The 24,770-nt window shown below is 40.9% G+C and overlaps 1 pseudogene; it reads right to left on the reverse strand.

Moving 5' to 3' along the window:
* Nucleotides 1–1,105: 1,105 nt before the first annotated feature.
* LOC114706085 lies at nt 1,106–1,547 on the reverse strand (annotated as a pseudogene).
* Between the last annotated feature and the right edge of the window lie 23,223 nt (nt 1,548–24,770).

Consider the following 24,770-nt stretch of genomic DNA (forward strand, 5'->3'; position numbering starts at 1 on the left):
AAGTGTGTTGTACTAGGTAGGCTTAGTAGCAGATTCTAATCTCCTTCCAAAATGACTGCACCAATGTAGTTCTGTGTGCCAAGAACTCCACACAGTACCAACGCTTGATATTGTCAGCTGGTGAGTGTCAGCCACTCCAATTCTGCAAATTGATACCCTGTTGTGGTTTTAATTTACACATTGTTAAAATTTCTGGGTGAGATGATCAATTATAAACTGTCTTCAACCAGATGGAAAGAAGTTAAGATAAAAAAAAAAAACAAAATATAGTTTACTCTATAAGGAAATTATAATCAATAGAGTGCTTGTCTAGCAAGGCTAAAACCCTGTATTCAATCCCCAGTGCTTCATGAACTAGATGTGGTGAACATTTATAATCCTGGCACTCAGGAAGTGAAAGCATGAGGATCAGAAGTTTAAGGTTGTGGTCTGCTATGAGTTCAAGACCTGGGCTATATGGGATCCTATCAGTGAGAGAGAAAGAGAAAAGACAGAGAGAAGAAGGAAGGAAGGGAGAGAGGGAGAGAGGGAGGATGGGAAAAAAGGAGGGAGGGAGGGAGGGAGAGAGGCAGGGAGGAAGGAAGGAAGGAAGGAAGGAAGGAAGGAAGGAAGGAAGGAAGGAAGGAAGGAAGGAAGAGCAAAGTGGGAATTTCTCTGCCGACCAGCAGCTGACCAGATCCACCCAACCTCAGCAGACTGCTCCCACCATGTAACATCAGCTCATATGTGGCCACAGAAAGTGATCTCATGGGTGGATTCCACAAAAGCTGGAGAGAGAAGGTCTCTGGTCTGAAGAAACAGCAAACAAAGGCTGGAAAAGGTAAGTATGGAGGTGAGGTCAAAGCAGAGCAGCCATGGGACAGAGAAGCAAATGTGTGGTCAGGAATCGGAGGTTCAGACACAGAAAGTTTTGCCAGATAATGCAACCTCCCTCCTTTACAAATTCCTGGGTCAGCTGCATGGAATTGTAGGAAATTTGCTGTGGGTCCTGGACCAGTATCTTAGTATTGTAAGAAAGGTAAATTGGGTGGGAATGTGACTTCCACAGTACCTCAGAGCCTTAATCACAGAAAGCCAATATTTTTCTTTTTCTTTTTGTTTTGTTTTAATGATAGAAACAAAAATATACCCAAAAGCAAAGCTTCTGAAAAAAAATTTTGTTCTTCCCTGTCTTGTATGGTTTCTCAAACTTGACCTTGGCCTCCCACCTGGCTTTGCATTTTAGGGCTGGGTCTCTAAAGACATCCTTGTTGACAACAGTTTTGGTCAAGGGGATGTCCACAGAGTACCTGGTGGGCATGAAGTGACTGTAGTTATAAACTTTCACAAAGGACTTGATCTTTGATCTCTTGGCCATGTTTTTTCTTGCCCATGGCAGCTGTCACTTTTCAGGGATGTCACCCACCAGGGCATGGCTGTAAGGGTGGTCTGAGGTGCCATCATCCACGTTCTTCACAATGACGGCTTTGAGTCTGAAGTAACGTCCAGTCAGAACTATCACCAGTCAGAACTATCACCACTTTCCTGGGTTTCATGAACTTGCCCATTTTGACATCAAGCAGCCAGTACCCAGCAGAAAGGCCAATAGTTTTCCTTTTAACTAACAATGGTGCCTCTATCACATCTTGTACCTATAATCCATACACCTTCTTTCTCATTCTCATTGCTGCTGCTTCTTCCCATTTCCTCACACCTTCCTCCTTTCACTACTCCAACACTGACAGCCCTAGTGTGTTAGTTACGTGTCCCGTTTCTGTGACAACATACCTGACAAGCATCCCAAGGAGGGAAAGCTTCATTTTGCTTTCAGCCTCATTGGATCTGGTCCCCTGTGCCAGAGACAGTATGAGAGTAGGAGCAGGAGGTGGTGGATCACATGGCATCAGCAGTCAGAAAACAGAGAGCAATGAGTGTCCGCGCTCAGCTCTCTCCTTTGTACGCAGTCTGGGACTGTGGCCTAAGATGCAGTGCTGTCCACATTCAAGGTGGGTTTTCCCAAGTTGCTTCTAGATAATCTAGATGAACCCTCACATGCTGTCTCCTAGGTTTATTCTAGGTCTTACCAAGCTGAAAATGATAATCATCATAATTCGTTCTAAGGACAACATATATACAACTTTTCCCACATCCAATAACATAGTAATGTTACCTTCAAATCTTCTTGGGAGCACAAGTGAAGTGTCTTCTACTACAAGTCAGCATCAGGGTGGCAGCTACACCATTATGACTGTTACTGGAGTTCCTTGCCCCAGTGTGTTAAGGAATATTTGTTAACACCGTGAAGATGTGTCTGTGCTAAGGTGCCTTCTGATTGGTTTAATAAAGAGCTGGATGGCCAATAGCTAGGCAGAAAGAGATTAGGTGGGACTTCCAGGGACAGAGAGAACTCTGAGAAGAAGAAAGCAGAGTCGCCAGCCAGACATGGAGAGGACACAGGAGGTACAAGTTGGAAGAGAGGTAATGCCACATAGCAAAATATAGATTAGTATAAATGGGTCAATTTAACTTACAAGAGCTAGCTGAGACAAGCCTAAGCTAAAGGCCAAGCTTTCATAATTAATCATAAGTCTCCATGTCGTTATTTGCTGGCTGGTGGTCCTGATGAGAAAACTTGCTACACCCACTCCAAATTAGTAGTAGGAAACAATTCCAAGTGAAAACAAGTCACTTACAGCACTTATTTAAAACAAACAGAAAAAGATGGAAAAATGAGAAAATATAAAAAAGTGAAGCATATCTTTTTCTAAACAGATGAGCAAGCCACATAAAAAACACACAAACACAGACACAAAAGGAGTGATGAAAAACCCCTTTGTGACACATCCACAAACTTGGAGCTGCTGAGTGCTAGAGATCAGATGTAAGGGAATAGCAGACATGTTGTGAAAAAGGATCCCGGACTAATGACCATATAGAATACTCAAACAAATAGATGAATCAAGTTAATCAAGGAAATCCATTCAGGACCTAATAGGAAAGTTACCAAAGCTGATGAGCCAATTAGTAACTTGGAGGAGAAATTTACAAACACAGAGAAAACAAAACCAATAAGGAAACTGATACTCAGAAATACAGGCCAAAAGAATTCCTGGGAATGAAGAACTCAATCGAATTAAAAAAACACACTGGAGAGGTATACCATCATATAAGAGCAAGCAGAGGAATGAGTTTCATGTGGGAGACAGTATCAAGCCAACAATACACTCAGATATGTGTGTGTGTGTGTGTGTGTGTGTGTGTGTGTGTGTGTGTGTGTGTATAAAAGCATTAATGAACATAAACAAAACTTCCAAAAATTTGGAATATACTCAAGAAACCAAACCTAAAAACCCATGAGTAGACGAAACTAAGATAAAGTCTAAAGGCTCATAAATTTTGCCCGATGAAATTATATTAGAAAATTTCTCCAAATTAGAGAAAGAAATGGACACCTAAACAAAAGAGGCATTAAGGACCCAGATGGACATGACCAGAGAAATCAACAACCCATTGCAGTTAACATGTAGAAACCACAAAGCAAAGAAACAATCCGCAAAGTTAGGGGAGAATACCAACCCACATACAAAGTCAAGAACAGAAAAACGTCGTCAGTGTCTTGTCAGCAACCCCAAAAGCCAGGAATTCCAACAAAAACCCAAAACAAGGAATGATATATTTTAAGCCCTGAAAGTAAATAATTGTCAGGCAGGTTGCTATGTTCATCAATGTTATCTCTTAAAACTTATGAGAAATGACAATTTGAGGTTTAAAAAAAGGGATTCATAACCACTCTGCCAGCGCTCCAGAAAATGATGAAATGAGCGCCGTGCACAGAGGAAGGGAAAGGCAGTCTCACCTGTGAAACTGCAGAAGAGGACAACTCATGAAAGGAACGGATGAACAAAGAACAGACTTCCGCTGATGCCCTGCAAAAACTCAACTGAGGACATGTGGTTTATTCTTGGACTCCAGTGTGCTTCATTAATTGCGTATGCCTCTTTTAATGTCACTTGCCCAGATTGCTTTAGCTGTGTATGTCTTTAAGTTATAGTAGAACTTTTGCCTCTGTCCAAGTCTTTCAGCAGTTCTACATCTTTCTCTTTCACAACCAATTTTTAAGGAAGTTTACCAGAGTTTGTATTAAATATCTGCTGGTATTTTAAATGGGGCTCTTTTGGATTTATCAAATGATTGTGAGAGAAGAGGGATCTAGTACTACTGAATGTTCTCATCAATCTTTGAACAAAATGCTGTGATTGGTTATGTCCTAAGTGAGTTCTCTTGGGAATAACTTCAGTTTTCTCATATGAAATCTCTGGAAATGTTTGGATGATTAAAAACAAAATAAATCTTAAAAAGTAAATAAGTATTGTTGAAGATAATTTAGAAAATATAGCAAATAGAATAAAGTAAGTCTAATGCACTCTATAGTATCTCTCTCTCTCTTTCTCTCTCTTTCACACATTATGTGTGATAGATGAAGCATTTAAAAAGTGTTTTTTATTATGTGTTTTGTCACACACACATGCGCAAAATAAACATGAAAGTGACTATGGAGAACAGGATATTAAATTATCTAAAACTTTTCTTCCATAAAAGAGTAAGTTTTATTTATTTTATTTTATTTAGTTTTTCAAGACAGGGTTTCTCTTTGAAGCCCTGGCTGTCCTGGAACTCACTTTGTAGACCAGACTGGCCTCGAACTCACAAAGATCCACCTGCCTCTGCCTCCAAGTGCTGGGATTAAAGGCATGCACCACCACCACCCAGCCAAGAATAAGTTTTATAAATTCAAGAACTTAGTAAAGTATCTTGAAATATTATAATCTTAAATCTATGATTTGAGTTTTACAGTACTCTAGGAAAATTGACATGAAAAGATCAACATAAATACATGTATGTGGTTAAAGTCACTGGTCTTCACAAGGAAAATCAAGGACATGCTTGTGAATAAATCGTAACATCTTATACACAGAGGAAATTCAAAAGACGTGTAGTTTGAGAAATAATGCAGTAATTATATATTTCCATGAAAATTAAGCATTAGCCCACATTTATAATTAGTGAAATTTTTGTTCATTTTTAGGGTAGAAGGGAGAACTTCTCTCTACATAGTGAAAATCATCCACAAACTAATGACAAAGTAAATAACAAGAAAACAGAGCCATAGAAAGTCATAGTAAGTGAAGGTGGAATCCGTGGATGCCAATACAGACTACAGCGAAGGTAGTTCTGCTTATGTAATTGATTGTAGATGTTACACTTCTAGACATGTTAAATGAAACATAATTTAAACCGGGGGCCGAGAAGCAAACGTGGGAGGAAATAGCAATGTTTCCTTCAGAGTGCTTAGGAGGGAGGCAAATATTTTTAAAATCTGAAATATGTAGTTTTAAAATAACTCTATTTAGACATGCAAGTCTTCAAAATTTTACCTCCCACATACATTTTCTTGCTAAGTATTATTGGCTTTGTTCCACATGAGGCAGGAATGAAAAAAAATCAAAGTGGAGAGCAGTAGGAACCAAGAGATTTGCAGCAGGTCATTCCTCTCTGTCAGCCTCCCACTTGGCTACTCCGTCCTCCAAATTCCGAGGGGCTAAGTCTGCTTCTCATTGGTCTAATTACACCGAGGCGGGGTACAGAAATGTTGGCTTTGCTGGCTTCCTGGTCGCTAGTGTACAAGTCCAGAGCAGAAGGGTAGGCTAACCAGAGGCTTGCCACGAGTCCTTAGTTTCGCTGAGGAAGTGGAGCAAACGGACTTAGGCTGTGCTGCTGTTGGGTGGCCAGAGCTATCTATGTACAGGCTTTAGAAATACCTGTCATCATCTCCGTTGAGTTCGAGGCCAGCCTGGTCTACAGAGTGAGTATAGGACAGCCAGGGCTACACAGAGAAGCCTGGCCTCAAAAAAAATAAATAAATAAAAAATAAAACAAAAAAAAAAAGACAAACAAATAAACAACAACAAAACAAAAAGAAATACCTGTCATCAAATAGCTTTCTTGCCTCAGTGAAAGAAGCATGGGTTTTGCGAAATTACATTTCTATTTTTAAAATGTTTGACCATTTCATAGGTATATACAATGTATTGTGACCGTCTTCACCTGTCATGACCCATTCCATCCTCTGCCATTTCTGCTGAGTCCTTTCTTGCTCTTCCCAACTAGCCCTCTTCCTACCGGTTCTTTGTTCTGTGCTTGGCTGTGTTTAATTAGGGTTGCTTCTGCAAGGGTGGGTGCTAGTTACTGGCTCATGGGCAGCTTACTAGCAGCTACATCATTGAAGACAATGACTCCCCTTCTCCCAGGAACCACTAACTGGCAAAAGCTCCTCAGTAAGGAGTGGATCCTGCTGAGTCCCTCTCCGACCTGTGATGGAATGTTGATGGGCCCAGTCTTGTGTGGATCGTGGGTGGGTGGGTAGTCACAGCTGCCCAGTGTTTTATCTTTTTTAGTCTCCCTCTACCCACACTTCCTTGATGTAGGGGTGGTCATTTTTTAAATCATTTTAGAGTTTTACAGATTTTTTTTTTCTTCAAACATTAGCTTTAAACCGAGGGCTACTGCTCTCCCTACTATTATGTGATACGTTTTAGTATACTAAAATTTTTTTGCTTAAGAAACAAAAAAACATAAATTCTGTACTTTCTAATGGAAATCCTTTAACTTTGCTCAAGAAATACGTCTTGTCTACATAAATGTGTGTGGTGTGTGAGGGCACACACACACACACATACGGAGCATTGATTCTTAAGTTTCAGTTCAGCATCTCTTTTTTTTTTTTTTTTTTTGAGGTCAAGAGAAGTCCAATTCAAAGTTTTAAGTATTGCTTAAAATATTATTTTTATGGCCTAACTTAGTCCTAAGTCTGTCAATGTATGAATAAAGGGAGATAGAAAAATTTCTGGAAATTTTGGTTTTATATTTTTTCTGTAGTTTCCTACATCTCATTTTCTTTTTTCTTCTTTTTTTTTTTTTTTCTGGCTCTTCCAGACAGGGTTTCTCCATGTAGCTTTTGGTATCTGTCCTGAAACTTGCTCTATAGACCAGGCTGGCCTCGAACTCACAGAGATCCGCCTGGTTCTGCCTCCTGAGTGCTGGGATTAAAGGCGTGCGCCACCGCCGCCCACCTCATCTCATTTTCTTTGACCTTTTAAATAAATGAATTTATTTATTATATATAAAATATAGTTCTACAAAATATTAACATAAACACTTATATTATAATTTTTTTTACATATTTAGTGCTCCCCCTGCATAGGCAAGCCATTAGATGTGAAGTCATGATTTTGTGTGAGTGTGTCTGTGTGTCTGTGAGAATCCTAAGGACCCAGGCCACTCTTTTGCCAATATTGTTCTATTATTTATTCTTAACTCACTTATATATGAATGAAAAATGAGAAATATAGATGTCATGTTTTCGTGTGACTATTCCTCATCACAACAAAAATTAAAACTCGTGAACACATGCATTTTTCTGTGGCATGTGTGGCATTTCAGAAAGAAAATAAGGCAGTGTTACAGTCATTCTTCTAATGTGCCTGAGCTTTTCTCTTCAGAAAGAAGCTGGCAAAAAAAAAGCAGGAAATGCATACATTTATTTTCTTTTCAGTTACAAAAATGTCATGAATATCTACAGAGGCTTATCTTCTCCAGTAATATGCAATGCTAAGTGCTTCTTACCCCAGAACAACCTGAGAGAGAGATTGCACTCTACATAATTATGCAAATAGATTTTTAAAAGAAAAAGTAAAAAGCAGAAATGACAATATGCTAATATGGCAGCAGTGCTGAATGGATGAGGATTATTAAAAATGAAGTGTTTGTTCATGCCCAGAGCCTTTTTACTTACTTTTTTTTTCACAGCATACATACCTCCAAAGGAAATATTCAAGAAAGAAATGCTCCAATGTGTAATTACCATAATTATACTTTTTCATCTTAAAATCCTTTCTATACCCCAAGAATAAATATTATATGTACTGTGGTGTACCATAATTAAAGTAAATGTTCAAAGAAGTGATGCTTTGATTGCTATTTGCCACATAGTCTATCTAATGAGGCAGAACAACCCAGTGTACACGTGTGGGGTGTCTATTTATTATTATTGTTATTAATTAGCACCATGGCTTTGACTAACCTTAATTAAAAATCTTCATAAAATGATTCTATCCCACTGTATAGAATCCACCACAGGAATATATAACTAAAATTAATATTGAGGCAGTGAATAATTTAGACTGCTTGCTAAGGCAATGTCTTAAAATCCAGCTTTCAAATGGAGATAAGGCTCACAAAAGAGCATCAGAGATTGGCCATTGGTGCAAGTTCTCTGACCAGCCATTGGAGCCTACTGTTTAATTATGGATCAAGTTCGGTCTTTAGTGCCTTGACCACTGTGGCTTATTCTTCCCAGCTTCTTCTATAAGACCATGCTGAGCTGTAGGATGCTTAGACACAGTCCACTTGCCTTGAGAACATCCAGAAAGGAAAGGCTTAGTAAAGGGGAAAGTGTGTGGAACACTTTGGATCTGAGTAAAAAAAAAAAAAAATGTATTATTCTAAAACAAAATGTAACTCACTCTGAGTAAAAGATTTAAGAGCCCACACAGGACTAAGCCTGTGATAAACAAGACTGACTAAAACGCAGAAATGGAGTTGTCCTTTAGCTGACCACACCCCTCATTTGGAGGACCACGGTGGCTGGTATTGGCCACCATCTGAGACCTCTGTGTTAACAAGAGCAGAAAAGGCAAATGGAATTGGTGTGAAAAACCAATACATTGGCTGCCTTCTTCTTGAGCAAAAGAAGAATGCTTACTTCTAAAATCTAGAATTTCTGATTTTTAACTCAAGAAATAAAAGTAAATTTGGAATTCATTTCAGAGGCAGTCATGTATGGACAATGAATTATATACAGTAGTATAAAGATGTGCTGGCTTTCTTTTCCCAAGAAATTTACTGTTTGTAGTGGTCAATTCTGAGGGTTTCCATTCCACATCTAGACTATGGAGGGACACACACACACACACACACACAGAGAGAGAGAGAGAGAGAGAGAGAGAGAGAGAGAGAGAGAGAGAGATCCTGGTTGTAAAGATCGGCATTTGTCTCCAGTTCTTTTCCTAATTGCTTCTATCCTCTTTCTAATCAGGCTTCTTGTTCTTCCCACTTTGTTAAACATGCTCTTACTAACAGACGCAAAAAGAACTGCCTGCTTAGACACAATGGCCCACTCTTCATTGTCCTAAGGCCACTTAAACCCTTATACCTTTGCCCACCTGTTAACACTTGTCTGTTCTATTATCCGCACAGCAGCTAGCATCATCTTTCTGCTTCATCGTTCGATTTCATCCTCCTCTTCCTCCTCTCCCCTGCCTCTTCCTCCTCCTTCTTCTTCCAGTTCTCCTTATTCAATATGTGAAATTCACTATTTTTCTAAGTGCTATCTATGGCAAAAATGATACATGCAACGCGCCTGCCGGAACTGGCCTGCTATGAGAAGCCAGGAGAAAGCAGGACCCTGTTCAGTGACATTTTGACTGAGCGGGAAAAGGAGGCCCATGTGCGTGCCCAGGGTGACCTGCTCTGGGCGTCGAGGTGAAAACACAGTCACTATTACAGCAAGCAAATGCATGATGGGGGTTATGAAAAGAGAGAGAGAGAGACGCGGGTGGTTCATGTTCTGCGGAGAGAAGCAGATCTGAAGAGGTGGAGGAGATGAGGAGCGGGCTGAGGTGGGTGACTTACTTGCCACCTGGAGCCATGGTGATGATGTCCGGACCTGGGCTACTGTCAAGACCCATGTCTGGGTCTGTGGGTCCCTGCTGGAGCTGCAGTCTGTGTTGACGTCTGTGGCCCCTTTTACCGCCGAAGATCGAGAGGAGAGGGCTGCACAGAGTTGGTCCCATCCCTCCCTGGCGGCAATACTAAGGAGAACTGGTCCTGTCCCTCCCCGGGTGCAGCACTCGCGAGAGCAGGTCCTACATCCTCTTGGGCAGCACAATAGAGCCGACCCTGTTCACTGGACTTGGGCAAGATGGCTCTGAGGGTGTGAGAATGGGAGAGCTGGTCCCGCCCCACCCTTGTCTGCCATGTGGTGGCACCGGTGAGGGAAAGATGCTCTTCCCGCTACCATCACCAGCACCTGAGGCAGTTGGGAGAGCTAGCCCTGAGGTCATGAGAGTGGGAGCGCTGTCCCTGTCCCTCACCAGCTGCAGCACTCCGGAGACTGGCCTGGCCCCTGCACCTCACCTGGGCAACACAGTAGATCTGGTCCTGATGCTGCAGGTATGGGTGAGCAGCTCTTAGGGCATCAGAGCAGGAGAACCGGCCTCACTCCTTGCTCCTTGTTGCATAGGGTAAACTACCTGGCGCTACTGGAGAGCTCACCCTAGTGGTGAGGATGGGGAACAGCTGGCCGGCTGACCAACCCGGCAACCACCCTGGCAGGACCAGGGCTGTGAATTGGCCTCCCCAAAATTCATTACACCGATGGTCTGATGGAGCAAGGGAAAGAGCACATCCTGCAAATCTCAAGCTGAGGGATCTCCACGACACAGAGCAACAACAGGATATGCAAGAGGAGTCCCAGTGAGGGCCTAGTATAGTGTAGCAGAGACCAGAGGCCTCAGAACCAGACCAATGACTCTTTACAATGCACACATGCAAGTAAAGATACATGGACTAAAGGGCATACTGCGTGACTGACTGCAACACACTATAGCTTCCACGGCGAGATTTCTTTCTTTCTCCCCCCCTCCTCTCTTTTTTCTTTCCTCTTAAATCATATTTTATTTCGGAGGAGAGGTAACAAGGGCAGAAAGCGGGGAGATGAATGGGATCGAGAGGCATGATGTGTAAGCCACAAAGAATAAATAAAACTTTTTTTTAAAAGAAACAAACAAAAAATGATGCATGCACAACAGAATCTTATAAAGAACTGCAGTTAAATATCTGTGAGCCCATTTTCCATAATTACCATCATTCCGTCCCTCTTTTTATCATTTTCAGTTTTAACGGCTCACAATTCCACATTGACTCTTGTTTTATAATATTATAAGTGATTATTTAAGTAGTTTAAAAAGCACAAGTGAGGCAGGGTGCAGAGGCACACATCTTTAATCCCAGCACTGGGGAGGCAGAGTCAGGTGGAGCTCTGTGTACTTAAAGCCATCCTGGGCTACATACTAAATTTCAGGCCAGCTAGGCCTACATAGTGAGACTCCGTCTCAGGAAACCAAAGCACTGAAAGTCTCCCCAACATGTCAGCCTCAACATGGGTGGAGCAAGGAGAGCAATAGATACACACAGAGAACTACAGACAACTAAGGAACGCTGATATCAAAGAAATAGTCTTCCCCAGGAAAGCGCTCCTAATTGGTTATTCAATACCAAATGGTCAGCCCCAGAAACATACAAGTGATTCTACACAGCCAGTGCAGGTTGTATTTATATATTTAGAAGTATATATGCATATGTATGTAACAACAGTTTTTGAAGGGGAAAAAAGGTCGTGAATTTGAAAGAGAAAAAGAAAGGGTAGATGAGAGGGTTTGAAGGGAGGAAAGGGAAGAAACAAATGGTGTAATTACAGTCTAAAAAAAAGAAAAAGAAAAAAATTAAAACATTAATGTGATGTTCCATGGGCTCTGTAACAAATATCTTTCCTAACTGTATAGAAGTTTATAGAATTTTATTAACTTTGGGTCTGATTAATTTTGATGCATAATATTTTTATTTATTTTCAAAGGCTTTTTATTGTTTGGTAGATTTTTGTTTCTTTGTTTGATTGGTTGGTTGGTTGGTTTTGGTTTTTTGAGGCAGGGTTTCTCTGTGTAGCCCCGGCTGTCTTGGAATTAGCTCTGTAGACCAGGCTGGCCTCAAACTCAGAGATCCGCCTGCCTCTGCCTCCCAAGTGCTGAGATTAAAGCCATGTACTACCACCGTTGAGCCTGCAAGTTTCAAACATTAAAGTTTATGAAAACTTTTTAAAGTGCACCAATGAAGGCAGACAATTTTGAAAGAGAGAGAGGGAAGTCTGCATAAGCTTGCCTTTCTTTTTTTTTTTTGAGACAGGGTTTCTCTGTGTAGCTTTGCGCCTTTCCTGGAGCTCACTTGGTAGCCCAGGCTGGCCTCGAACTCACAGAGATCCACCTGGCTCTGCCTCCCGAGTGCTGGGATTAAAGGCGTGCGCCACCAACGCCCGGCTTAAGCTCGCCTTTCTTACAGCACCCAGAGAGAGCATCACGGGTTTCTACCAAGATGCCAGTTTCTATTTACTTACTTTCCAGTCATTATTCCAGCATGAGTACTAGCACGATTTTAGTTAATTCTTCAGTATTTCCCACAATGCATTTTGATCATCCTTACCTCCTCTGTCCTCCAATAATCCCACATCCACTCCTTCTCCTGTCCACACAACTTGGTGTCTCCCAGTTTGTGCTGCCCAAATACAATCTTGGGTGTATAACCATCCACTGAAGCCTGTCAGATCTACCTGGTGCCACAGCCTTAAGGAAAATGGATTTCCCCTTTCTCTGGAGCTACCAAAGGCCTACCACTCCTCCACTAGTGAGTGGACTTCATGCCCACCTTTCCACTCCCTGCTTGTGCAGATCATGTACACGCTGTCTCAAATGCTGTGACTTTATATTTGTCACTTCCTTGTTGTAGCTAGAAAATAGTTTACTGCTATTCATCCATGACCTATGGCATTTATAGTCTATCTGTCCCTTCTTCCACAATAATCCCTGAGCTTTGAAAGGACACTGTGTGATGTAGATGTCCCAGTTAGGGCTAAACATTCCGTAGTCTCTTATTCTTTGCACCTTGACAAACTGCATGGCTCTGTTAATTGCCTCCTACTGCTAAAAGAAGCTTCTCCAGTGGGGGTTGAAAGATGCACTGATCTATGAATACAAGCATAAATCATTATCAGTCCGTTTAGTATTGTGGGCATTTAGTAAACTAATTGCAGTAGACCCCCCCCCCCGTAGGCCCTACATAGTCATAGATTCTTGGCCATAATAAAGCTATGGATTTCATCTTGTGAAATGGGACTTGAATCCAATTAAAAAGTGGTTGGTTACTCCCATGACATTTGTACCACTATTGCACCAATGAGTATGTCATATCAGGCTGGTCATTATTACAGATTACAAGGTTCATAGCTGGGTAAGAATGATGATTACTTTTCTCATCTGATAGCATCCTTTCCGGGACAATGAATGCTACCCAGCAAGGATGAAGCTTGCAGGCAAGTAGCAGCTTGATTTTTTCCCCATGTATAGTGTCTCACTGTTGAACTCTGGAGAGTAACCAAGAGTATTTGGAGATAGGCTGTAATGGTCAGAGTCTAATGGTATCTCACTGGCTGACATCTCAGAGGAGTTAGCCCATTCCTAGCACTGGGCTTTTGATTTGTTAGTGTGTGGTGTCCAGTATGGGTTATTTCACCCTGTTAGAGGGTAACTCCATTTAAAATCATTTTATATATTTATAAGCATATATTTTAGGAAACGTCTACAGTGATAGGTTTCCATATAACTTTTTCAAGAGGTCTTTTATGTTCTTTATTAAGCAATGGGATCATTTTACCACTTAACTATTTTGCCCAAGGTGAGTCATAGGCATGTAGTCCATCATGCCAGGCTGCTTCTCCTATTATCACACCTGTGAGATTCATTCATGTTGTATCAATAGTTCATTCTTTTAATCGAAGAAGAACAGATAGTTTACTGTGCTAATTTATCACATCTTCCTAATATTTCTACTTGGGCTGTCCACTGGTGAATTAAACAAATGAAAGTACAATGAATAGTTTTAGTCATTTTTATGTGCATTTCCCTCATTGTAAGTTCCAGAGTATAAATTAAGTGGAGCCGTGCGTTCAACGTTGAAGCAGCTGTCCACATTCTTCTTCAAGGGCTTGTAACATTTTACACCTGCCGGAGCAACATATGATAGCTCTGAACTTCAGTTGGCATTCTCAGTTGGATATCAGTTATTGAGTAGTATTTATCTACAATAGCATCCATCCTATGAGTTTTACAAATGCAAATGTCATGCAAGCACCACCAGCATACCCTGAGTCACAAGATACACTGTTTTCTTCACTCAATAACATTTTCTTGAGCCCCTTTGTTTTAAGGCTTCATGAATTCCAAACTCTGGCAGCTACTTGTAAATCCTAGCCCCTCTGTATGTATATTTCTTGAGAAGGTCGTATCAATGGAATGTTATGTTAGATAGATTTTTTAATTGAGTTGTGATTCATCCCTATCTTTATGTGATCAATTGTCATCACTTACCATTGTTTTCACCCCCCTCCATCCTCTTCCCATGGCAGAGGTACCAATTCACCTGTTGAGGGCCACATGCATTGTCTTCAGCTTTTACCAATTGTGAATACAGTCACGATAAACATATGCATTCAGGACTTTATGAGAACATAAGTTTGAATTTCCCTTGGAGAAATGCCTAGGACTTGATTATAGGTTGTAGTAAGCATATGCTTAACTGTACGGTAAGCAGCCAAACTGTTTTCCAAAGTGAATGTGCCGTTTTGCATCACGCCTTTGAAAAATTGGTGAGGGTTCCAATAGCTCTGCAAACACACACGACTTGCCATATCTGTGGGATTCTGCCCCCGCCAATTTTAGTTATTTTAGCAAATATGAGAATTATTTGGTTATGATTTCAATATCTGTCCCCCAAGGACAGATACTGAATGTCTTTTTGTGTTCTATTGTTACCCACTTTTCTTCTGGGTTGAAATAGCTGTGCATTACTGCTCAGATCCGGTGTTCTGTTTTGTTTTTATTCTAGATACACACCTTTTATCAGGCACAGTACATGAGCTATTTCATGCCAGTATAAGATTTGTCCTTTTAATACTTTAGCAATATTGCTTGTAAGTCAGAAGTTTTAGCTCTTTCGAAGTGAAATTTACCAATTTCCAATTTTATGGATTTTGATTTTGTTTGATTTTATTTGAGATGTTTCTGTCATATCTGAGGAACCTTTAACCAACAGGTATTAAAATTTAAGATTTTTTTTTTCTATGAGATTTTTACATTTGGATTGTTTTATTTCTTTGTTATTGGTTTGTATGTGTGTACATTTGTTTGTGTGGTCTATGTGCATGTGTGTTTATGGAGGGCAGCACAGCTATGCATGCGCATCTGGAAAACAGAAGACACATATGTGCACATCTATGTCTTTATCATTGCCTATTTTATTATTTTTTAGCTAAAAATGTATATATTCATTTATTTAGTGGAGGAAGTATATGGATGTCAGAGGATAACTTGTGGGACTCAGTTCTCTCTTTTCATTATGTGAGCCCTGGGACTGGCTGTAAGCACCTTTACCTTCCCAACCAGCTCATCAAGCCTCCACCTAACACTTCCAGACAGGGTCTCTTATTGAACATGGAACTCACCACTTCAGCTAGCCTGGCTGGCCAGTGTGCTTCCCACTTTAATGATCCACCTATCTCTGCCCTCAACACTAGGTTTATAGGCATGTATGGCCATGCCCATGAGTTATGTGGGTGCTAGGGAATAGGTACAAGTGACCATGCTAGGCACAATCCTGCAACATTAACGTGCAAACCATACCAATATTGGATCTTTTTTTTTTCTTGAAGAATGCTCTTAAATTGTTGCAAGACTTGCTTAATTAGGAAAGCCCAGGGGAAAGAAAATGTTCATTTTGTTATTTATCACTATTCCTGGCTCTTACAGATATTTTCAAAGATTTCCGCTTTCCCCCTTTGAAAGCACTCCTCTAAGCTGGGCGTACAGCTACATGGAGAGCTCGTTCCTCCAAAGCAATTTCCACTCAGGGTTTCCAGATTGTAGAAAAGATGCAGAGAAGCCAATGCAGGATCCATCACCAGAGAAACACATCTCTGTGCATCTGATTTGAGTAGCTGTTATTCCTACAAGTACGTGTAAATCTATCTCCGAGTGAAAATACCATATGTTGGGCTGTTGAGATGGCTCAGCCAGTAGAAGCACGTGGCTATTTCTACAATTTTGACATCTCACAAATATTAAATAAATGGAAGCAGCATAGCTCTCAATATTGGCCTTGTGTTCCCTGAGCATCTGTTGCATTGCTGTGCTGTTTTATGGCAGCTTTTGGAAATCTGTTATTTGGTCAATTTGGAACATTTCTATGTAAGTATATGAGGTTGTTATTGGTAAGCTAGTGCTTTAAAAGAAAATTTAGATTCACTTTTGAGTGTATGAATATTTGTTTGCACATCCGTATGATACTATGTGTGTGCCTAGTGCCCACAGAACTCAGAAGATGGTTTCTGATCTCCTGGTGCTGGAGTTATAGCTGGTTGTGTCACTGTGTCAGGACTGGACCCAGGTCCTCTGCAAAAATATTAAGTGGTCTTAACCACTGAGCCAACTCTCTGGCCACATGATGATTGCTTCAGATTGTCCTCTTGATTGGCTTGACAAGGACCTAGCAGATCGTATAGTACCAGTCAGAGTCTGTTCATGAAGGTGTCTCCCAAGATGCATAACTAAGAGTTGGAAAGACCTGCCTTGTTGTGGGTGACAACAAGGGACCTCAACGGAAAAGTGGAAATAGGAGGAAAGCCACAAGCACATGTGTCCTGGCTGCCACAATGTCATCATCTCTGTTCCACCCTCCTTACAATAATGGACTGAAACCTATGATGCGTGAGCCAAAATACATCTTCCCACTTTAAGCTGTTCTTCTCAGATTACCACAATGATGGAAAATCCAACACACTGATGCTCAGAGGCAGCTCATTTTTTATCATTTCCTTCTCTTACAAAAACTCCTTGAGCCATCTTTTAACTACACATCAGCTCCCAACAACGTTCGGTTTTCTTTCATCTACGGGTTTTATTTCCTCCTCTTCCATGAAGATTTCACTGCAAACAAAATTCATAGCAGAAAGTTCTTTTCTTTCAGCTCTTGCAAAAGTAGTTTAAGTGAGAAATCTGCCAGCAGCAGCATTCAAGCTGACATTCCTTTGTAGATAGCACATGTTTTCTCTCTCTAGTTTTTCTTCTCTCACTGACATATCTTAGATGTTCTCAGAAATTTACCCAAACTCTGTCTGACTGTTGTTATTATGCTTTTGGTTGGTTGTTTTATCTACCTGTGGATCGCATGCCTTTAATTATTTCACCAACTTTAGAGAAGTTTCTAGTGGTTCGAGTTTAGAAGACTCTGAACTTCATTCTTCCCCCTTTTATTTTGGACTCTAACATTACACATGTGGGGTTACCACCTCTCCACAGAGCTCTATGACTCTGGCATCCTCCTTTTCCGCACACTGGTTCCTCTCTTGTCTACACGCGTCCTCACCTCCATGGATGTCTTTCCTCTCATCCCTGCTCCACTGTTGAGCTCTCCTCTGCTACAGCTGCTTTGGAGTTCTGCGCTATTCACTTGTCCCCTCCTTTCTCTGACCTCTACACTTTGCCAAGCTTTTCTCCTGTATCTTTCACTTCAAGAGAATTCATAATTGCTTTTTAAAATCATTTTTATGATGGCTTCCTTAAATTTCATTATCAGACGATCTGATTCGCCTCAACTTTCAGGTCAGCCGTTTCTCATTCCATTTATAATTTGCATGGCTTCTGGTAGGAAAAGTGATTTTCAATGATATCAGGGACATTTTGTCTAGTGCACTAAGAATGTCTGAATTCTATTTAGTTTCTTTAGCATGTAGTGACCTTGTATAGTCTTGGTGTGCAGGTCTCTACTGGCTTAAGTGACAATCTAACTTTTGGAATCTATGAACTGCTATTTTTAGTTTGTGCTTCATGTCATTAGGACTCTTACTTGTCTTGGCTGATGCTGCTTGAATTTACGGAAGAAGGTTTTCCTTAACAGGGTAGCCAGTACCATTTGATGGGAAAAATCTCTAACCTATGGAAGGAAGGTCGTTTCCTGGGTTAGAATGTGTCATGTTTCCATGCCCTGTGATGCCTGCACACCTGCAACTTGTACATCAGGATGTAAAGCTCTCAGTACTACTCCAGTGCTGTGTCTGTCTGCTTCCTACCATGATGATCATGGACTAACCTTCTAAGACTGTAAGCAAGCCCCACCACCACCCACCCTCATCCCCAGTTAAATGCTTTCTTCTGTAAGAGTTGCCCTAATCATAGCTTCTCTTCATAGCAATGGAATAGTAACTAAGATGTCCTCCAAACTCTGTTCCACTGAGAATAGCCCTTTGGTTCTCCTCTCTCTCTCTCTCTCTCTCTCTCTCTCTCTCTCTCTCTCTCTCTCTCTCACACACACACACACACACACACACACACACACACACACACACACACACCACCACCACCACCACCACCACCACCACTAGCAACAACAACAACAATAACCCTTACATGAGTTCTCAGATTCTGGGGATTGTAATATGACCATCTTTGTAGGGGAACATTTTTCAGCTTTTCACGACACCCTTCAGAGTTCTAGTAGTCTCCCATTATTTTCAAGGTTAATATTTACCCTTATGGGAGAGAAGCAGGAAGAGATGAACACACCCCACCATCTTGGATGGACTGGCTCTGTACCACTACTTCTGCATCCAGCTTTGTATCAGATTCAAATTTTATATATTGCTTCAGAGATTTTTAATGTAACTGATTGATCAAAATGTTTAGTAAGACAAAGCCCATCAGAGTCACACAGCATCATCTGGGAAGGCCTCACTCTACTATGGTTCTCTTGGGTCATTCTTGAGAATCAGGAACCAATTTGTTTCAACTGCCACAACGTTAAGCTTTCTCTGCATGTTTTTCCAAGAGGTAAGGTGGAAATCTATAGAATGTTCTCAAAAGAACATGCCCTGGACATTATCTTGGTAATCTAGTTAACCCTACAAAACATAAATTTGGTGTGTTTTTCATTACACATTCTTTTTTTGTAGAGTCTACACAGCATTTTTATATTAATCATTCTAAACTTCCTTGCTTCATAAGACATATAGAGAAGAATTCTGGCAGAAATAGAAATTTTTCTGAAATTTTGTATTTTTTTTTCTGTTCTTCTGAAATTTTGCATTATTGCTACCCCAAATTGTCTGCTTTGATTCTCAACATTCATTAATAATAAGCAATCTAACATCAGCTTTCCAGATTCTCTTCCTTGGACAGCTATCCTTCATAGTCTGAAGAGAGATGAACTATAAATGGGATCTCTTATCAATTTCACTCTTATCATGATATTAAAATGTCCTCTTCAAAACTGTGTATACTGTATTTCTCATGTTTTTTCAAAGAGAGATTTATCTGGGGGCTAGAGAGGTGGCTTAGTGGTTAAGAGCACTTGCTGCTCTTACAAAGATTTGTTTTCCAACACCCACATGATGGCTTATAACTATCTGTAACTCCAGTTCCTGGGGCCCAATTCCCTCTGCAGGTTCCAGGCACGCATGCTGTACACATGCATCCTCAGGTTCTCTGCAACAACCGAATGCTCTTTACCCTGTGAGCCATCTCACTCGTCCCTACTCTTAAAATTTCAAAATCATTGTCACTATCTGAATTTTTCATCCATCTGGACACTGAACACTTGTGACATGTTTGATAGGTGACAGGCACTGTCAGCCTGAGGGGATAGAAAGATTAATAGACTGATAATCTTGCAATCTTTTCTATCATCTGTTCCCACAGTGCCATTTTCCTTGCATGGCAATCTTACCTTGTCTTTGTTCACAGCTGGTATCCAAGCATCACTTTCAAGGCCTTTTCTTTTCCTCAGCACTTTCCAGGACACTCAGCAATTCTGGCCTCTAACTTGTCTCTGCTTTTAAGTGCAGGCTTGGCTGTTGTTTTGATTCCTTCAACCTTTTCTCCAGGTCCTTTCATTTTCCAAGTTGAGGAGAAAGCTTCCTAAATCAGTTTCTCGAGGCATATTATCTAAGTCTCATTTTTCTTTCTTTTTTTTTAATCACTCTCCTTCGAGGCTCATACAAAGGACAAACCTGCTTTAAAATTTTTTGTAATAGTCTTTTTAAAATGATCTTAGTTCCAGGTCTGATTATAGCCAGCATTTATTTCTTTCAAAAGAACAATCTCCAAGGTGCTTAACTTCTTCATTTCTCATTGAGAATAATTCCTCACCTTTAATCAGAATTATATTCAAAGGAGCAGCGTTGTAACCTCTTCATTGGTTTTTAGAAAAAGGAAGACACACGGACTTCCTGTCTGTAATAAAAATTTGATTCTCTGGGTGTTTGAAACCTATCGTGTCTTTATCATAATGATGTTTCCATTTTCTCTACTGTTTATAGCAAACTATCATGCTGAACAACAATCTTATTATTTCTACAAAACGCTTTTCCTAAACAAAGACATGTCATCCATATTCTATCACTCGGGTCCCTCTCTGAAACGATACACTGCTTCCACATACACCGACCACCACAGATTATCCTCTCACTCCACTTACAACATGGCAGCAGTCTGCAGAGCTATCAGCGGGCTTCTTTTTCTTGACTTAAGTACAAGGCCTCTAGCTATGAATATGGACATCAGTTCTTGCTGACAGTTCACGTCAAGGCAGAGGGGCAAAGACATAACAGAGAGCATGTATGTCTTGACAAGCATCACCAAGATGCTTCACTGGGATCCAGAAAGATCTGGTCTGGACACCAACAACTATCTTCAGCCTGTGTTATCATGGGGTAGGTATTCTCCTTGACTTTTAGAAGGAACAGAAGCATCCTGTGTCCGTGAATTAGCAAAGTGAAGTCAGTCCCAAGAGTTCTTAGAGCTGGCCCCCAGCTTCCTAACCAGCCCCCTACAATTATTTGACGGATTCTCAGACACCCATTTCCTCTGACTTGCTGAGCCATTCTTATGGGCGTTGGAACATCTCTTTCTCTCTCTTTTTTAATTTGCAGTCATTCAAGAGAAAACAAATAAACAGGAACAACAAAAAATTAAATGAAAAAACCCTCAAGATAAAACAAAACAAAAGTACCCTAGCAAACAAATAAACCAACAAACGCTCCCCACCACACACACACACACATCATCCTGCAATGATATAATTCTAATTTTTATCTGAGCCTTCTGTGAACCTGGAGGTTTTACTTCTGGACATAGCTCATATTATGGCGATTCCCTGATTTGGGTATGCCTGAAGATTACCTGGAAGACTTATCAAAAATGCAGATTTGCAAACCCTGCTTGCAGACTGATTCAGCAGTCTGGCAGGAAGCCTGTGATTGTGTATCTGTCAATGTGCTCCCCAGGTGACCTTCGTGCAGGTGGTCTGGGCCATTAGAGAAGCAAACTGTAATCTCTCCTCAGTTTAATTTATGTTTTCATTTCTATTTTTAAATCTAGTTTACATTTTCCTTTGGCAACGTATTTAATCGTGAAGATATTCGTCTTGAATTTGCTCACCCTGGCTCATCTGATTTGGTCTCAGCTCTCCTGACATGTGGATCCTTCAGTATCCTAAGGGCTCAGGGTGGAGTCTAGAGTTCAATGCCAAGCTTGTGGTCTGGAGTGCGTGGGCTACAGTGACACATCTCAGAGGCCTGGTTAAGATGCATCTCAGACCACTGCTGATAACAGGAACTTGGCACTCCCGAGAGAGTCCTTATTTCAGTGTTTTATGTCAAATGAGATAGTGCCTTTCCGTAGTCAGAATTCTTAAAAAATAGCATGCTTCCATAAAATATTTAACTGCTATTGAATTTATGAGGCAACTAATGCGACGGCGCCCTAATCAAAAGCAAAATACCACACGATGAAATGGCACGGCTTCAAAAACGCAGAGGGACAAACTTTGGCCTAGATGAAATGTCACCGGTAAAATGCTTGGTAATGAAATGAGTAAGACCAAAGGTCAGGCTTCCATAAAAAATCACATTCTGGCTCCAGCTTCATTTTAAATCATTTGAGGTTGTGAGTCGGGGGATGCCTGGACTTTCAAGTGAGCCAGCCACCTTCCGAGCTTTATCTGGGTGCTGTTTAAGGCATGTGAACCTTACCATTGGGCAGGCTGCCCATACAGTGCCCCCCCTCTTCTCTTTTCATTTGTAAAAGCTTCTTTCAGGCACTCATTCTTCTCGTAGAAGAAAGTTCTACATCGTCTAGGACTCTGCTGTTCGGTCTAGAGTCACCTGGGGAAAGGGGAACCTCAGTTAAAAAATGTTTGTACTAGATTGGCCTGTGGGCAAGTCTATAGGGCAATTTCTTGATGATTGATGTGGAAGGGGGAAGCCCACTGTGGGTGGTGCCACCCCTGGGCAGGTAGACCTGGGTGGGATAAGGAAGCAGGCTGGGCAAGCTATCTAGAAAAAGCCAGTTTGCAGTGTTCTTCCATGATCTCTGCTTCAGGCCCTGCTTCTGTTCAGGTCTCTGCCAAGTTTCTGCCTCAAGTCCCTGCCCTGAGTTTCCTCAGTGATGGACTGTGACCTGAAATTTGTAAACCAAATTAACCCTTTTATCCCCAAGTTCCTGTTGGTCTTGGCTTTTACCATGGCAACAGAAAGCTAACTAGGACAGTGATATGTGTATGAGTGTGTGTGTGTGTGTGTGTGTGTGTGTGTGTGTGTGTGTGTTGTATATAATGTGTGTGGAAGTAAGAGGAAAACTTTCAGGAATCAGGTCCTGCTTCCTACCTTCTCCCTTGCTCAGGTAGGATCTGTCTTGTTTCTACTAAGGCACTGCATGTCCAGATTCTCTGGCCCTGTGCACTTCCAGGTCAGTCTCCTGTTTCTGCCTTCTATGGCAGTAATAGAATACTGTTAGTACAGATGTGTGCCATTCTATCTAGCATCCAGGGATAGAATTCAGGTCATCACTTTTGAGTGGCAAGTACTGAGCCGTCTCCCAGCCCCTGTTTTATATATATATATATATAACTGTAAATACGCTAGTTGACCCAAGGAAGTCCCAGTTCATGACTTGCTGCAGACAATTGTTCATTATTTTTCAGTTTCCATTTGATTATTAAAATGCTCAAATTGGGGTCTAAAACATGGTAACCCTCTCAAGCATGTCAGTCTGTCTAAATTCAATGAGGGGGAAAGACTAGCAATTATCACCAGGTTATAATAAAATGGTCCTAAGGAGACAGGTTTTCATACCCTTAATTTATACAATTTGCTAATCTGTCACTTACCCAATCTCTCCCCCGGCTAACAATGCATGGAATGCACCTACCCCACCATCCTTTTTTAATTAAGGAAGAGCATACCAGGCAGGAAGAATGGCTATACACCTCTGTGTATGTTCTAGCCCAAGGCTGTATCTTACAGGTGAAAATCACTTCAAATGACAAGGAAAAAATAATTGTAAAAAAAAAAATCCTCACAACTAGCATCAGTAGACTCGTCCAAGGTGTGCAAACATGGCTGCTTTTGAAATAAGGACTTAGAAGCTCCCTTTGCTAAAAACCTTGGCACCTGAAAGCAGGAAGTAAGCCTAGCATCTCTTTCTTCATTCTGTGTCTGTCTCCTTTAGCACTGAGATAAGCCATTGCCCTAAACCTGCATTCGCTCCAAAGTCCTGGAAGAGCAAAATCCCAGGCACAGAGTATCTCCCAGATGAAAGCATTATCCATGGTGAACAGGTCATACAACTAATCCTCCCCAGAGAACACCTTATCCTTGAATGCGAGAAGTGATTCTTCAAACCACCATTCCAAATGACCATGAGAAAGGTAACTCAGACAAGAATAAGTAAAATATTGTATTGGCACAACAAACCACCCTTTGCACAAAAGCATTTTGTAGTTTATATTAAAGCAACCTAATTCTTTTCTCTAGTTTTATTCCCAAAAGGCATATTTCATTTGCTGTGCTGTTATGAGGACTTTTCAAGAGGGAAAAACTGCTGGCAAAATGGTACTTTCTTTCTCTGAGAACTTACTGCATGGTATTTGGTGTCGGGCACAGTGCCGGATATTTGCCATACTTGAGAATTTGTGTTAGTAGCATTATAAAAGTTAAATGAGGTTAGTGTTTGGTAATGCGGCAACGCATCTGTGTGAAAAGGCTAAAACATGTAGCAGTACATCTGTGTGAAAAGCTACAACATAATTTCCAAGACTTGGGCTTGGCATTCTTCAGATATGAAATCATTAGATTACACAAAATTGCAAGGATTCCACAGGTCACGGATTTTTCTGTTTTCTTTTTAATTTATTTTCCTCCCCTTGAATGACTATCTTTAAGAGTCAAATTTCATGACAACTTTAATACATTTGTATTACTATTTTTCTAGGGGAAAGAATCATTTAGAAAATTTTTTGTTGTTGTTTTGTTTTTCGAGACAGGGTTTCTCTGTGTAGTTTTGGTACCTGTCCTGGATCTCACTCTGTAGACCAGGTTGGCCTTGAACTCACAGAGATTTGCCTGGCTCTGCCTCCCAAGAGCTGGGATTAAAGGCATGCACCACCACCCAACTAGAAAAATATTTTAACTGCTACAAGATAAAGTCAGATATACCAAGTGAGATCCTCAAACCTCTTCGTCAAATAAGAAAGAGCCATCCATGTGTTCATGGCTCCCCTTCAGAGCTAATCAGCCTGCTTAGCCTTACAGGATGGCCAGTTAATTAAGAGCCAAGGGAACAGGGCACTGCAGATCAGGGAGCAGTTTACAGTGGGTGCAGGGTGAGGCAGCTTATGGCCAGTGCTAAGATATTAATCCCCAATTGACTAGCCACTAGAGTTAAAGAACAACAACACCTAAATTGGTCTTTGAATAATTGATGATAGCTACTGAACTTAAAAAAAAAAAAAAAAAAAAA

The sequence above is a fragment of the Peromyscus leucopus genome, chromosome 19 (genome assembly GCF_004664715.2).
Source record: "Peromyscus leucopus breed LL Stock chromosome 19, UCI_PerLeu_2.1, whole genome shotgun sequence".
NCBI classification, from domain to species: domain Eukaryota; kingdom Metazoa; phylum Chordata; class Mammalia; order Rodentia; family Cricetidae; genus Peromyscus; species Peromyscus leucopus.